Consider the following 14,942-nt stretch of genomic DNA (forward strand, 5'->3'; position numbering starts at 1 on the left):
AGGCTTGAGGGTCTTAGTGGGTGGTCAGTCCCTCAGGCTTGAGGGTCTTGGTGGGTGGTCAGTCCCTCAGGCTTGAGGGTCTTAGTGGGTGGTCAGTCCCTCAGGCTTGAGGGTCTTAGTCGGTGGTCAGTCCCTCAGGCTTGAGGGTCTTAGTCGGTGGTCAGTCCCTCAGGCTTGAGGGTCTTAGTCGGTGGTCAGTCCCTCAGGCTTGAGGGTCTTAGTCGGTGGTCAGTCCCTCAGGCTTTAGGGTCTTAGTCGGTGGTCAGTCCCTCAGGCTTGAGGGTCTTAGTCGGTGGTCAGTCCCTCAGGCTTGAGAGTCTTAGTCCGTGGTCAGACCCTCAGGCTTGAGGGTCTTAGTCGGTGGTCAGTCTTTCAGGCTTGAGGGTCTTAGTCGGTGGTCAGACCCTCAGGCTTGAAGGGTCTTAGTCGGTGGTCAGTCCCTCAGGCTTGAGAATATTAGTCGGTGGTCAGTCCCTGAGGCTTGAGAGTATTAGTCGGTGGTCAGTCCCTCAGGCTTGAGGGCATTAGTCGGTGGTCAGTCCCTCAGGCTTGAGGGCATTAGTCGGTGGTCAGTCCCTCAGGCTTGAGGGCATTAGTCGGTGGTCAGTCCCTCAGGCTTGAGGGTCTTAGTAGGTGGTCAGTCCCTTTGGCTTGAGGGTCTTAGTGGTTAGTCCCTCAGGACTGAGGGTCTTAGTGGTCAGTCCCTCAGGCTTGAGGGTATTAGTCGGTGGTCAGTCTTTCAAGCTTGAGGGTATTAGTACGTGGTCAGTCCCTAAACTTTGAGGGACTTAGTCGGTGGTCAGTCCCTCATCCTTGAGGGACTTAGTCGGTGGTCAGTCCCTCAACCTTGAGGGTCTTAGTCGGTGGTCAGTCCCTCAACCTTGAGGGTCTTAGTCGGTGGTCAGTCCCTTAACCTTGAGGGTCTTAGTCGGTGGTCAGTCCCTCAACCTTGAGGGTCTTAGTCGGTGGTCAGTCCCTCAACCTTGAGGGTCTTAGTCGGTGGTCAGTCCCTCAACCTTGAGGGTCTTAGTCGGTGGTCAGTCCCTCAACCTTGAGGGTCTTAGTCGGTGGTCAGTCCCTCAACCTTGAGGGTCTTAGTCGGTGGTCAGTCCCTCAACCTTGAGGGTCTTAGTCGGTGGTCAGTCCCTCAACCTTGAGGGTCTTAGTCGGTGGTCAGTCCCTCAACCTTGAGGGTCTTAGTCGGTGGTCAGTCCCTCAACCTTGAGGGACAGACCATCTTGAGAGAATTTTGATTTGGCAGCTCCCCGTCAAATATAAATTAATGTTAAGTAAATGTAACTAGTACCACTGAGACACTACCTACACAATACACAAATAACTCGCACATAGAGAAGAGCTTATGACGATGTTTCGGTCCGACTTCGACTATTTACCATGGGGTAAGGGGTCGAAGCGTCCTCCGTGGGAGGGATATATACCTCGCTCCCAGTGAGCGAGGTCCCTGGGAGCGAGTTACAGAAGATGTTAGATATATGGAACACCCGGGCATCTTTATTTGAAGACGTTTTGGCAGCCAGTGACTTCAGCAACTCAGTTCAGAGGTAATTTGAAGATGTTGAAACTGGAGACTGTAGAAGATGAGTTAATCAGTCTCTTACGCTTGCAGACTCGTGTATTTATCAAGACTAAGGTTCTGAACATCGGCTTCCAGGGTGAGGCACTGATTACCTCCATCTTTAACTGTCTTGTGTGTATACTTCCGAAAGTCTGAAGGGGCTGATTACCTGTTACCAGTTTCATCATCTTCACATTACCTCTACTGCATTGATATAGCCGCTGGATGAAGAGACGTTTCGTAATAAAGATACTCAGGTGTTGCACTTAAGTTTAATTCCTCACCTCAGAGATTACAAAGGTGTACACGCCAGCATTGTACTGCATTATCAGAGCAGAAGCTTTTCCTTCCACGACAAATTTGTTTCCTGTGGAGGAAAGTGGGGAGAGCTTTAAATTACCTTATGTTTATAAAGTATATATTTGATTGGGAACCGTCCATGCTAGTACTGAAGGAAGACTTATAAAAGCAAACTCTAAAAGTCAGTGGCCTGTTGGTCTAGTGGTATGATTCCTGCTTTGGGTGTAGGAGGTCCCGGGTTCAAATCCCGGACAGGCCCGCTTGTTATTTAATGGAAATTTACTTTACTGCTCTTTTTCCTCTCCTGTATACGAGTCCATGGACCTAGATTACATTTTTCACATATGGTTACCACCCAATGAGAGAAATTCTCTTCAAGTATTATGAAATAATCTATTATTTTCTTTTAGTAACCATGAGTGTGTGGCAGCTTTGCCATAGTTATAATCTTCTGAACGTACCAACCCAGCACCGCAAGTCATAAAAAAGTATAATTTAATAACAAGTCACCAAATTAATGAGTAAATTTTTGTTTTCATTCTGCACATCAGAGTCAGACATCCATCCTGAATCAGTTTAGGAATACAACTGCATTAATAAAATCTTTCAAAAACTTGGCCATCCACAACACTTAATTACTACAGAAGAGCGGAATAGATACTATACAATGGCTGAGAAGATTCCAAGATCACGGTGGTGAATACTTTCAAGGATGATTACCTCATCTGTTTTAACACCTTCATGTAACCTCAGCATTGAATTGATATACTCACTGGCTGGCGAAATGTCTATACCCAGGTGTTAAGACAAGTGTAACAGACAGGTATCTGTATTCCGAAAAGTTTCACCCATTCAGCAGGCTTCATCAGTCGAATACAAATGTGTCAAATGTGGAGACAATATAAACAGTGGAGAGGTAAAGATGATGCAATCAGTCCATCACCTCTTTAGTAATCTGAGGTGGTCAGTCCCTCAGCCTGGAGATGTGTTCAGTTTCATAGTTTTGAACAATGTGAAGCTGAAGCTTTTTTGTAATATTCGCCAGGATCATATCCTGACCACCCATCACGGTCTCCTGAAGGTCAATAAAGGCAGTTGGTGCAGCCTAGGCTCCAGGGTCTCTGTAAGAGTGTATCCGGAGTGTCTCAGGGCTGGAAACACGCACACCAGTAAGTGAAATCATTGGCTTCCAAACAGGACATTTTTTGGGAGTCCAACATATTTTCAAGAGCATAATGGTTCTTAATACTTAATGCCTGTATCTGGAGCCTACCACAACGCTAGTGAGGTGGAGGGTATTTCGTGATCAAGGGCACAAGTGTTCTCAGGACATTCATCCCTTGAAATACTAAAAGTCTCTGCTGTAGTCTCTGGGTCCTCTCCTGGTTAGAGTGGTCGGAGGAGTCGAGTGTAGACAGGCAGGAATACCTGACACTTCAGGAGGTAAGGTAACAGAGGACGTCTGAGAGTTTGCTGAAAGTAATGGCACTCCTTTTTGTCGGCCTTCTCAACATTTGACATGATGGTTAACCCGGCAGCAGGCGATGAATAACCGTAGACTGGATTCTTGTTCATGATTGATTATATGACTACATCTTCCTGTTTAGCTGCCCAGTACCATCTGTGGGACAGGGAGTTACCAAGAACTACCCGGGAAAATCGCATAGTTTTGGTAACGATAATTGTCTGCCGCAAACCGATTAGAACGTTGATCCCTTCTTAAAGTTGGTGAGATTAAAACTAAAGCATGAGAATGGAGCTTTTTATAGTTCCAGAGGTGAGACGCGGAAAATGGAGATGACGTTACAAACCATACCACGGGTGGGGATTGAACCCGTGGTCAGAGTCTCAAAACTCCAGACCAGTGGCTAACGCGACGGTCTGGTGTTTTGAGACTCTCTGACCGCAGGTTCAAACCCCACCCGTGGTATGGTTTGTTTGCAATCGTGTCATTACGATTTCGCGAGTCATGACGTTACAAGAGGCGAGGCCCAATAGTAGAAGAGCGTTAAGACTTGAGGAACACTGTATCAAGCCTACTGGCCCTTGTTAGGCAGGTCTTCAGTTCCAAATCTTCTCATTCATAAAGCAAGCTCGCAATAGCAGCTTTCACCTCAGCATCTGCAAGTTTATTTACTGGGATACAAACATGGCCGGTCACAAACCTTCACATCCTTGTGCCATTTGTGAAAACGTGCCAAATACTCCTGCTTTTTTTTTTAACCACAAACTGAAGCACACTAAGTCATTACAGAGCACATTGTTAACTGACAGTGAACAGAGATAAGGAGACAATCAAGATGAAAACAGCAACGACTGTGGTGCTTTTAAATTGCACAATATTAGTAATAACAGGCGATCAGAGTAAAACTAATGCAACCTCCGCCCGTTGACCCGTCAACAAAGATCTTTATCCTTGAAGCACGAACCAAATCCTGTTCCAAGAAATTAATCAAGGTCATCACCGAAGCTCAGCCCTTACGAGGCCCCATCCACTGCCTACAAAGAAGTATTTTAGTCACTGTCCAAGGAGGGCAGGAAGATAAGTCAATCTTTGACCAATGACACTTCGACACCTCAATCCACTTCCAAACACGAAATAACTTAGGGCGTCTTACATGATGAGCAAAGAGTTTCCCCTTCTCTCACCACAGCAAAGATCGAAGAGTAAGCTAGGTTGCCAGCTGCACGCCATACCTAGTTGACTTGTACTTCCTGAACGGCTAGTTTCTGTGCACTCATATTTTATCCTGTAAGCTGTAGCGCAAAAAAAGACTAGATTATAGAGGTCACACAGTGAGTCTGTATCAGACCTATCTGTCAGTGTTGATCTCAGGCTCCTGAGCCTCTTTAAGGGGTGACCTTGGGTTCCTGGACCTCTAAAGGGAGGTGAGCTGAATCTCCTCTGCCACTAGAGTATTTTCAGATATATCTGTCAGGCGTTTTACCAGAGTTGAAGCACAAAGTGCAAGTGTTATGTGATACTAGGCATACCTTGCATCGCCTAGCGACCGAAACACGCTAGTATTCTATCATATCATATAACAGGCCATATATGTGTGTGTGTGTGTGTGTGTGTGTGTGTGTGTGTGTGTGTGTGTGTGTGTGTGTGTGTGTGTGTGTGTGTCGTGCCGAATATGTAAAACTGGTCAATTAGCAAGAACTCATTTAAAATTAAGTCCTTTCTAAAATTTTCTCTTATACGTTTAAAGATATATTTTTTTCATTACTGTTAATGTAAAAACTTTTAATTTTGCACCAAAAGAATCTTAGAAAACTTACCTAACCTTATTATAACAACAATTTATTTTAGCCTAACCCAACTAAATATATATAGGGGGATAAGTCTGTTGAGTATACCTGGTAAAGTGTATGGTAGAGTTATAATTGAAAGAATTAAGAGTAAGACGGAGAATAGGATAGCAGATGAACAAGGAGGCTTCAGGAAAGGTAGGGGGTGTGTGGACCAGGTGTTTACAGTGAAACATATAAGTGGACAGTATTTAGATAAGGCTAAAGAGGTCTTTGTGGCATTTATGGATTTGGAAAAGGCGTATGACAGGGTGGATAGGGGGGCAATGTGGCAGATGTTGCAAGTGTATGGTGTAGGAGGTAGGTTACTGAAAGCAGTGAAGAGTTTTTACGAGGATAGTGAGGCTCAAGTTAGAGTATGTAGGAAAGAGGGAAATTTTTTCCCAGTAAAAGTAGGCCTTAGACAAGGATGTGTGATGTCACCGTGGTTTAATATATTTATAGATGGGGTTGTAAGAGAAGTAAATGCGAGGGTCTTGGCAAGAGGCGTGGAGTTAAAAGATAAAGAATCACACACAAAGTGGGAGTTGTCACAGCTGCTCTTTGCTGATGACACTGTGCTCTTGGGAGATTCTGAAGAGAAGTTGCAGAGATTGGTGGATGAATTTGGTAGGGTGTGCAAAAGAAGAAAATTAAAGGTGAATACAGGAAAGAGTAAGGTTATGAGGATAACAAAAAGATTAGGTGATGAAAGATTGAATATCAGATTGGAGGGAGAGAGTATGGAGGAGGTGAACGTATTCAGATATTTGGGAGTGGACGTGTCAGCGGATGGGTCTATGAAAGATGAGGTGAATCATAGAATTGATGAGGGAAAAAGAGTGAGTGGTGCACTTAGGAGTCTGTGGAGACAAAGAACTTTGTCCTTGGAGGCAAAGAGGGGAATGTATGAGAGTATAGTTTTACCAACGCTCTTATATGGGTGTGAAGCGTGGGTGATGAATGTTGCAGCGAGGAGAAGGCTGGAGGCAGTGGAGATGTCATGTCTGAGGGCAATGTGTGGTGTGAATATAATGCAGAGAATTCGTAGTTTGGAAGTTAGGAGGAGGTGCGAGATTACCAAAACTGTTGTCCAGAGGGCTGAGGAAGGGTTGTTGAGGTGGTTCGGACATGTAGAGAGAATGGAGCGAAACAGAATGACTTCAAGAGTGTATCAGTCTGTAGTGGAAGGAAGGCGGGGTAGGGGTCGGCCTAGGAAAGGTTGGAGGGAGGGGGTAAAGGAGGTTTTGTGTGCGAGGGGCTTGGACTTCCAGCAGGCATGCGTGAGCGTGTTTGATAGGAGTGAATGGAGACAAATGGTTTTTAATACTTGACGTGCTGTTGGAGTGTGAGCAAAGTAACATTTATGAAGGGGTTCAGGGAAACCGGCAGGCCGGACTTGAGTCCTGGAGATGGGAAGTACAGTGCCTGCACTCTGAAGGAGGGGTGTTAATGTTGCAGTTTAAAAACTGTAGTGTAAAGCACCCTTCTGGCAAGACAGTGATAGAGTGAATGATGGTGAAAGTTTTTCTTTTTCGGGCCACCCTGCCTTGGTGGGAATCGGCCAGTGTGATAAAAAAAAAAAATTTACAGTAATTTAATACGAAACAAACAGTGAAATATGTTTTTTTCGTTAGGTTCAGAATGATTTTGGCGAAATTATTGCATACACAAATTTTCACTTGTCCTATATGGCAAGATGAACGTTGCTATTTAAGCCAAGATCGCAAGTTCTGCCTATTCGGCACGACATATATATATATAATTTTTTTTCAACAAGTCGGCCGTCTCCCACCGAGGCAGAATGACTCAAAAAGAAAATCCAAAAAAAGAAAATACTTTCAACATCATTCAACACTTTAACCTCACTCATACATAATCACTGCCTTTGCAGATACAACAGTTAGAAGCATATATAAAGATACACAACATATCCCTCCAAACTGCCAATATCCCAAACCCCTCCTTTAAAGTGCCGGTATTGTACATCACATTTCCAGTACTCAAGTCCGGCTATATAAAAATAACCGGTTTCCCTGAATCCTTTCACTAAATATTACCCTGCTCATACTCCAACAGCTCGTCAAGTCCCAAAAACCATTTGTCTTCATTCACTCCTAACATGCTCACGCACGCTTGCTGGAAGTCCAAGCCCCTCGCCCACGAAACCTCTTCTACCCCCCTCCATCCAACTTTGTCGAGGACGACCCCTACCCCGCCTTCCTTCCCCTACAGATTTATACGCTCTCCAAGTCATTCTACTTTGATCCCTTCTCTCTAAATGACCAAACCACCTCAACAATCCCTCTTCAGCTCTCTGACTAATACTTTTATTAACTCCACACCTTCTAATTTCCACACCCCGAATTCAGTGCATAATATTTACACCACACATTCCCCTTACACAGGACGTCTCCACTGCCTCCAGCCGCCTCCTCGCTGCAGCATTTACAACCCAAGCTTCACACCCATATAAGAGTGTTGGTACTACTATACTTTCATACATTCCCTTCTTTGCCTCCATGGATAACGTTTTTAGTCTTCACATATACCTCAACGCACCACTCACCTCTTTTCCTTCAATTCTATGATTAACTTCATCCTTCATAAACCCATCCGCCGACACGTCAACTCCCAAATATCTGAAAACATTTACTTCCATACTCCCTCTCTCCAATGTGATATCCATTTTTTCTTTATCTAAATCGTTTGATACCCTCATCACCTTACTCTTATCTATGTTCACTTTCAACTTTCTACCTTTACACACTCTCCCATACTCATCCACTAACCTTCGCAACTTCTTTTTTTAGAATCTCCCATAAGCACAGTATCATCAGCAAAAAGTAACTGTCAACTCCCATTTTGTACTTGATTCCCCATAACTTAATCCCACCCCTCCCCCCAACACCTTAGCATATACTTCTTTTACAACCCGATATATAAATATATTAAACAACCATGGTGACATTACACATCCCTGTCTAAGACCTACTTTTACTGGGAAGTAGTCTCCCTCTCTTCTACGCACCCTAACTTGAGCCTCACGATCCTCATAAAAACTGTTTACAGCATTTCAGCGAGCATTTATATATATATATATATATATATATATATATATATATATATATATATATATATATATATATATATATATATATATATATATATAACATGTGAGGTGAAAGTTTCTATTAGAGTTATTAGAGTATTACGTGGTTCTGTCCAGGATTTGAACCCGGGACCTCCAGCAACCACAGCATTATTATTATTATAATCAAGGGGAAGCGCTAAACCCGGAGGATTATACAGCGCCTGGGGGGGGGGATGTGGAAGGCATTCAGGCTTAATTCGGGGAACTGGAGCACAGATCCAGTTTCCTAAATCAAGAGCCCCTCACCAACATCAAGGAACCTTCCTTGAGGGGAGCAACCACAGCAGGAATCATAACACCAGACTAACCGGCCGTTGGTATAATGTCTTGATGAAGTTTGTGACACAAACGATTTTAAATAAATAAAAAATATTAATATCTCACCAAAACTTCACTGATGCAAATATTCTAAAATCTACATTTTAACCCAAAATGTACTACATTATATTAAAATACTCTTCACAAACGGGGGAAAAATGGCAAATGACTTTTTAATTAAATCACTACGATCCAACGTTAGTGCCAAGTTTGTTAAAAAAAAAAAAATGCCCAGAGTAACTGATGTTCAGTTTTCATCAGGTGAAGTCCCTTAACTCTCGAGTTCAAGCTGTAATAGTAATAGATTCATCTGAACGTTTACTTGGGAACTTGAGAGGCTGCTGTTCGACAGGGCTCTGTCCACTTCGGACTTTTATATAACCTTCTTGGTATGTCTAGAAGAAAATATGACAATCCCTAAGGTGTAGCAGGTGGTAGGTTTTTTATGGTGCTTTGAAATCTTACCTGGGAACCTTTGCATTGTTATAACAATGAATGGTCAGTATATTAATGAATTAGAAACTTTCGATGACCAGTGTGCTATTTCTTCAGGTGCTATTTCTTCAGACTATGAAGGGCAGCTCTAGAGTTCTGTAAGGTCATGTGAAGTCTTTACTTAGTCATAGAGGTGCCTCCTTCACAAAATATCGAAGACGCCAGGTGCTGGTACCTCGTATCCAAGGGACACATCCTACATCCCACTAGGGAACCCAGGGATTCCGAAGGTTGCCCTTGCCACAAGCCTACACCTACCACGTCAAATTTGTTGCCTGGGGAGGGAAAGATAATATTTAATGGCTTATTTGGTTTATTTATTTTTTAAAATCTACACTTTCAGTAAGAACCCTTCCTTATAATTATGAAAGATAATCCAACATAACCACAGTATCACAACAGCCTGTTCATCTAGATCTAGGCTAGGGGGCAGGTTTCCTGCCTTCGGTACATGAGGTCCCGGAGTCATATCCTTGATAGAGCCAGATCTATTTTATAGTTGAAACCTTCACGCTTTTCTCCTATGAAATAATTCTGGATAAACAACTAGATCATTCGTATGTGTGTCATGTTAGTCTAATGACACGATTTTCGCTTAAATTGCGACTGGTTCCGGGTTCAACTTTCAGACAGGTACTGATTTCTTTTCCCTTAATAAACCTTTCATGATGGAATATAAGAAAACATAAAACACAATAACACCAGCAGTCTGCTGGTCTAGGAGTGGGATTCTTATTTTGTATGACGGAGTCAAGTCAGTAGCCAGTGTCTTGGTTCCAGCAAATCCATGACTGGACCTTTAGCCTTAGTCTCAATATTATTGATGTCATAATCATGATTAACATCACAGCTTTGTGACTCCTGCCATTATAATCATCCTCGACTTGGCTCCCCGTTTTCTTACTTGTATCTATATTCAGGATGAGCTAGACAAACACTTATCTAAAAAATTTTGAACATACAGACTATGAGAAAACAGTTAAACGATATGTAACAGACTCCGGCGCAACCATCCACCACAACGTTTGAGTCAAAAGTTCAGTTTGTTTGTAAACTACAGTAGTTCGTCCGCAGTAAAGCAGGTATTCTATTTAGTGAGTTAGCTCGTCTAAACGGTTTTACATCCTTCGTGCTGAGGGGAACCTTATCTGATAGGGTGGCAACTCGGGCAGACTACTGGAATTCTTGGATAACTGGAAGGCTTAGAGGACCCTCCAAGTGCTGCAGGTGCACTGTCTGGAGCCTTACCTTGAAATGGCTTTGCTTCTAGAACTGAGCCACACAGCTGTGGGCAAGGATGAAACCACGGAACCAGAACCAGAAGCAAGCATTTCTTGGATTGATGTGCTAACCTAGGTTGCCCTCTAAGTGGAAAGACAACATTTGCTGGCGAGGAAATAGTTATTTACGACTCCCAGCTCGGTCGCATTTCCAGCTACAAAAAGGATCAAGTAGAAGTGGCATAGGGATTGTCAGGCATGTATCTGGATCAGTGTTGACATGAGATAATATGACGGCGAGCAGAAGTGAAAGGAGGAAAAACAAAATTGTATGAGCAGGAGTTTGTACGATAAAATGAGAATTTACTGAACTAAAATTAGTAAAAGAAACAGAAAACACCTGGTCAGATGAAGTGTTATAAATCAGAGGGAACAGAGCCCGGAAAAAACTTGCGGGAATGCAGACCCGGGAGTCATCATTGTCGCTCACTACACAAGTCCCTTCGTATGTGTTAATTTATTCGTCAGAAACAGAAGACTACATGTTCAGTGGTGTCGTCCCTATGGAGGAATACCTACCGGTAAGTAGGTAGTCATTTTCATTATAGCCCGGAAGCTTGGGCTTTGACCGGGCCGCGGGGGCAGTGACCCCGGAATTGTCTTCCAGAAAGTGGAGAAACTTTTACTGGTGTACGTAATTTTAGATGGTAAATTTACTTATATATATATATATATATATATAAATTATATATATATATATATATATATATATATATATATATATATATATATATATATATATATATATATATATATATATATATATATATACACGTATATACCATAAATTTGAAAATGGCTTCTCTACAAACCTACCATGTTAATTATCTCTCCAAATAACACCTTCAAATGAGCTGCCTTCGGCCGTCCTCTCCTACGACCAAGCCTGCTGCCAGCTACTCAAGAATTCAACTAACACAAGACTTATGCAAGCGCAGCCTGCTCCTTCTGTTTCTCCAGTCCACCCCAAGCGTCCTCAGCTGCTGGGTTTAGCCCTGGCACTATCTCTACGATTGAAGAAGCTCCTTTCCAACACTATTCTTCGCTTGTCCCATCTTCCCGCTCACCCCACAAGTCTTACCTAAACTATCTTATCCTAATACGTGTGTTTTACAAATCATTCACAACCAGAGATTTTGTAAGTGTGGCCTGTTGGTCTAGTGGTATGATTCTCGCTTAGGGTGCGAGAGGTCCCGGGTTCAACTCCCGGACAGGCCCTCCTCAACTTTTAAAAAACAGAACTACCTGGATGACCAAATATCGTAAATGAGCGGAGTGGTGGTGTAGGAGTGTCATTCCTCCTTGGAGTTACCTTTTCCTGTACACAATTAACTGGGTAATAGTCCCCCGTGGCCCAGTCCTAGATCAGGGATTTTTTCCAAATTTAAGTCCGAGCCAAGCCGCCAGATCTCTTTGCTTAGAGAAACTTTCAGGTTCTTCCAAACCAGTGAAACATACTCTGCGTAGTTAAAAAGTTATGTACGACCAAGCTGTTAGTCAGCAGGTGTGTGTTATTCTTGCTGAGAGTATGACAGGCTCAGAGTCAACTATCGAACAGTCCTAAATCATTATTTAAAGAAGAAACTGTACGTGTGAGGATGAAAGTGTAGCCATTGATACGAAACATGAGAGAGGCCTCTTGAACTTTGTAATTTTTCAGTCTACTCGAGAGAGGTCTTGAGTTTAATTCCAAGAGACTTTTACATGAGCAAGACGAGAAGTATGACAGAAACACACATCAGCGACGGGAAGTATAACAAACACACATCAGAGACGGGAAGTATGACAGAAACACACATCAGCGACGGAAAGTATAACAAACACACATCAGAGGCGGGAAGTATTCAAATTCAAAGTTTATTCTCTATAAGGATTACAATGCTGAGTTTACAGAAATTTGGTTATTGTGTGGTTTACATGTAGTAAGATTGTGATTACAGAGTGTACCACTAGAACGCTTAGCATGGCTAGGCATTTCGGGCAGACTTAGTTTTATTCTTAATTGTAAAATATTACAAATTATGAGGCAAGTTGGTATTATGGCTAAGTGACTAAATACTAGTTTGTGAGTTTAGCAATGTGAATGCTTTTGTTTTGGCACAGTACATAGTTTCAGTATTGGAGTATCACAGGATTCATTATTTTAAGATTGAGATTAATATTTCTGTTTATGGTCAAATGAGTGAGTGAGTGTAAGTGTGAACCACCAGGTGGTATTCGTGTAGTTAGTTGAGATAAGATGTTTTCTAATGATAGTTTTGAAGGTGATGAATGTGTCTGCAGTTCTAGAGTTCTCAGGTAGGGTATTCCAGATTTTAGGGCCTTTGACATACATTGAATTTTTGTAAAGGTTTAGTCGGACACGGGGAATGTCGTAGAGATGTTTGTGTCTGGTGTTATGCCTGTGGGTTCTGTCACAACTATCAAGAAAGCGTTTTAGGTCAAGGTTGATATTAGAGTTTAAGGCCCTGTAGATGTAGATTGCACAGTAGTAAGTGTGGATGTACTGAACTGGGAGTAAGTTTAGGTCTATGAAGAGTGGGGGGGGGTGTTGCCAGGGATGGGATTTAGTGATTATTCTTACTGCAGCTTTTTGTTGGGTTATTATTGGCTTTAGGTGTGTTGCTGCAGTTGATCCCCAAGCACAAATAGCATAGGTGAGGTATGGATAAATAAGCGAGTGGTACAGTGTGAGAAGGGCATTTTGCGGCACGTAGTATCGTATCTTGGAGAGGATCCCAACCGTTTTGGATACTTTTTTGGTTATATGCTGGATGTGGGTGCTGAAATTCAGGTTGTTGTCAAGGTATAAGCCTAGGAATTTGCCCCCATTATTTCTGGTAATTAGAGTGTTGTCAATCTTAATGTTAATTTGTGCATCTCCTGCTCTGCTACCAAACATAATATAGTAGGTTTTGTCAGTGTTAAGCGTAAGTTTATTGGCTGTCATCGAAGTCGATATTTTAATCAGCTCCTCATTCACAATGGTGTTGAGGGTGGCAAGATTAGGGTGAGAGATGACATAAGTCGTGTCATCAGCAAAGAGAATGGGTTTCAGGTGTTGGGATACGTTTGGAAGGTCATTGATGTATATGAGGAAGAGCAGGGGACCAAGGACACTTCCCTACGGAACTCCAGTATCAAGTGGCCGTATTGCTGACGCTGTGTCTTTAATGGTGACGTACTGATACCTATTAGTAATGTAAGATTTGAAATAAGCAAGCGCATGGCCTTTTATACCGTAATGATCAAGTTTGTGGAGTAGGATGTCGTGGTCTACTGTGTCAAAAGCTTTTCTTAGGTCAATAAAAATTCCTAGTGGATATTCCTTATTTTCCAATGCTGTGTAAAGCAGATCTAGCATTTTTATGATTGCATCATTAGTGCTTTTATTTCTCCTGAATCCAAATTAGCAGGGGTTGAGTATGTTTTGAGCTGTTATAAATGAATACAGTCTCCTGTGCACGATCACCACCTTTATGTATTGGTGTAACCCTTGCCATCTTGAGTAGTTTCGGGAAGGTGCTAGTCTCTAGTGACTTGTTAAAAAGTAATGAAATAGCATGCGAAAGGACATGGGCCACTCGCTTGTACAGTAATGGTGGGACATGAGACAGATTCCCCGAGTTATTTTTAAGTGACTTTATAATCTCAGTGACTTCCGTGGGCTCAGTTGGTGCAAGATAGAAGGAATTAGGGAAATTCCCATCTAGGTAGTCCCCAGCATGGGCATGGGTATGTGGGATTTTACGGCGAGATTAGATCCTATGGTTGAGAAGAAGTCGTTTATCTTGTTAGCTGTGTCAGTGGGATGTAGTGGTGTTTCATTAGGTTTAGTTAGGACAATATTCTTGGTTTTTCTCAGTTTGTGGGTCCCTAGAATCTGAGAGAGTGTTTTCCAGGTCTTTTTTATATCTCCTCTAGTGTCTGTGAATCTGCTGGAGTAGTATAGTTGTTTGGCTTTCTTTATTACTTTGGAAGGTGATGCTTATTTATTTGTCTGTTTGTTATTAGTGACTAATTTCTCACTGAAATTTGGGATGTTTGTGTGAGGTATCCGGTAAATGGCACCGATTGTTATAGGCGTCTTAAGGTTTTTTACAGTAAAATTAGCAAAAATGTATTCCCCATATTCATCACTAAAGCAAGTGGTGCTAATACAAGATAATTGGTTAGAGTAATAGATTGCAATACCACCCCCAACTTGGTTTGGTCTGCAGTTGTGAATTGCTGTGTATCCTGGTAGAGGGTAGATATCTATTGTGTCTTGCTTAAGCCAGGTCTCAGTAAGAATAATGCAGGAGAAGGGTGTCTTTAGTGATTCAAGGAGTGCTAGGAGGTCATCATAGTGTTTGCTTAAGGACCTGATGTTGTAGTTAAGTACTGATAGACTTTTAGCATTGTTTAGGATAGTGGTGACTTGTGATGCTGTGTAATAAAGGCAGTTACTTTCCAATAGGTTTTGATTGGGTGTCAGATTATGGAGGTTTAGATCAGGGTCAACGTGATCAATCATCTTCTAGGTTTA

At 42.4% G+C, this 14,942-nt stretch overlaps 2 non-coding genes across 2 annotated transcripts; both read left to right on the forward strand.

Annotated features, from left to right (window-relative positions):
- The first annotated feature begins 2,063 nt into the window (after positions 1-2,063).
- On the forward strand, positions 2,064-2,135 carry TRNAP-UGG (transfer RNA proline (anticodon UGG)). The gene has a single exon. It is a non-coding gene; the product is annotated as a tRNA-Pro (tRNA).
- Positions 2,136-11,560: 9,425 nt separating this feature from the next.
- On the forward strand, positions 11,561-11,632 carry TRNAP-AGG (transfer RNA proline (anticodon AGG)). The gene has a single exon. It is a non-coding gene; the product is annotated as a tRNA-Pro (tRNA).
- Positions 11,633-14,942: the final 3,310 nt, after the last annotated feature.

This window comes from Cherax quadricarinatus, chromosome 5 (genome assembly GCF_038502225.1).
Source record: "Cherax quadricarinatus isolate ZL_2023a chromosome 5, ASM3850222v1, whole genome shotgun sequence".
In the NCBI taxonomy this organism is placed as follows: domain Eukaryota; kingdom Metazoa; phylum Arthropoda; class Malacostraca; order Decapoda; family Parastacidae; genus Cherax; species Cherax quadricarinatus.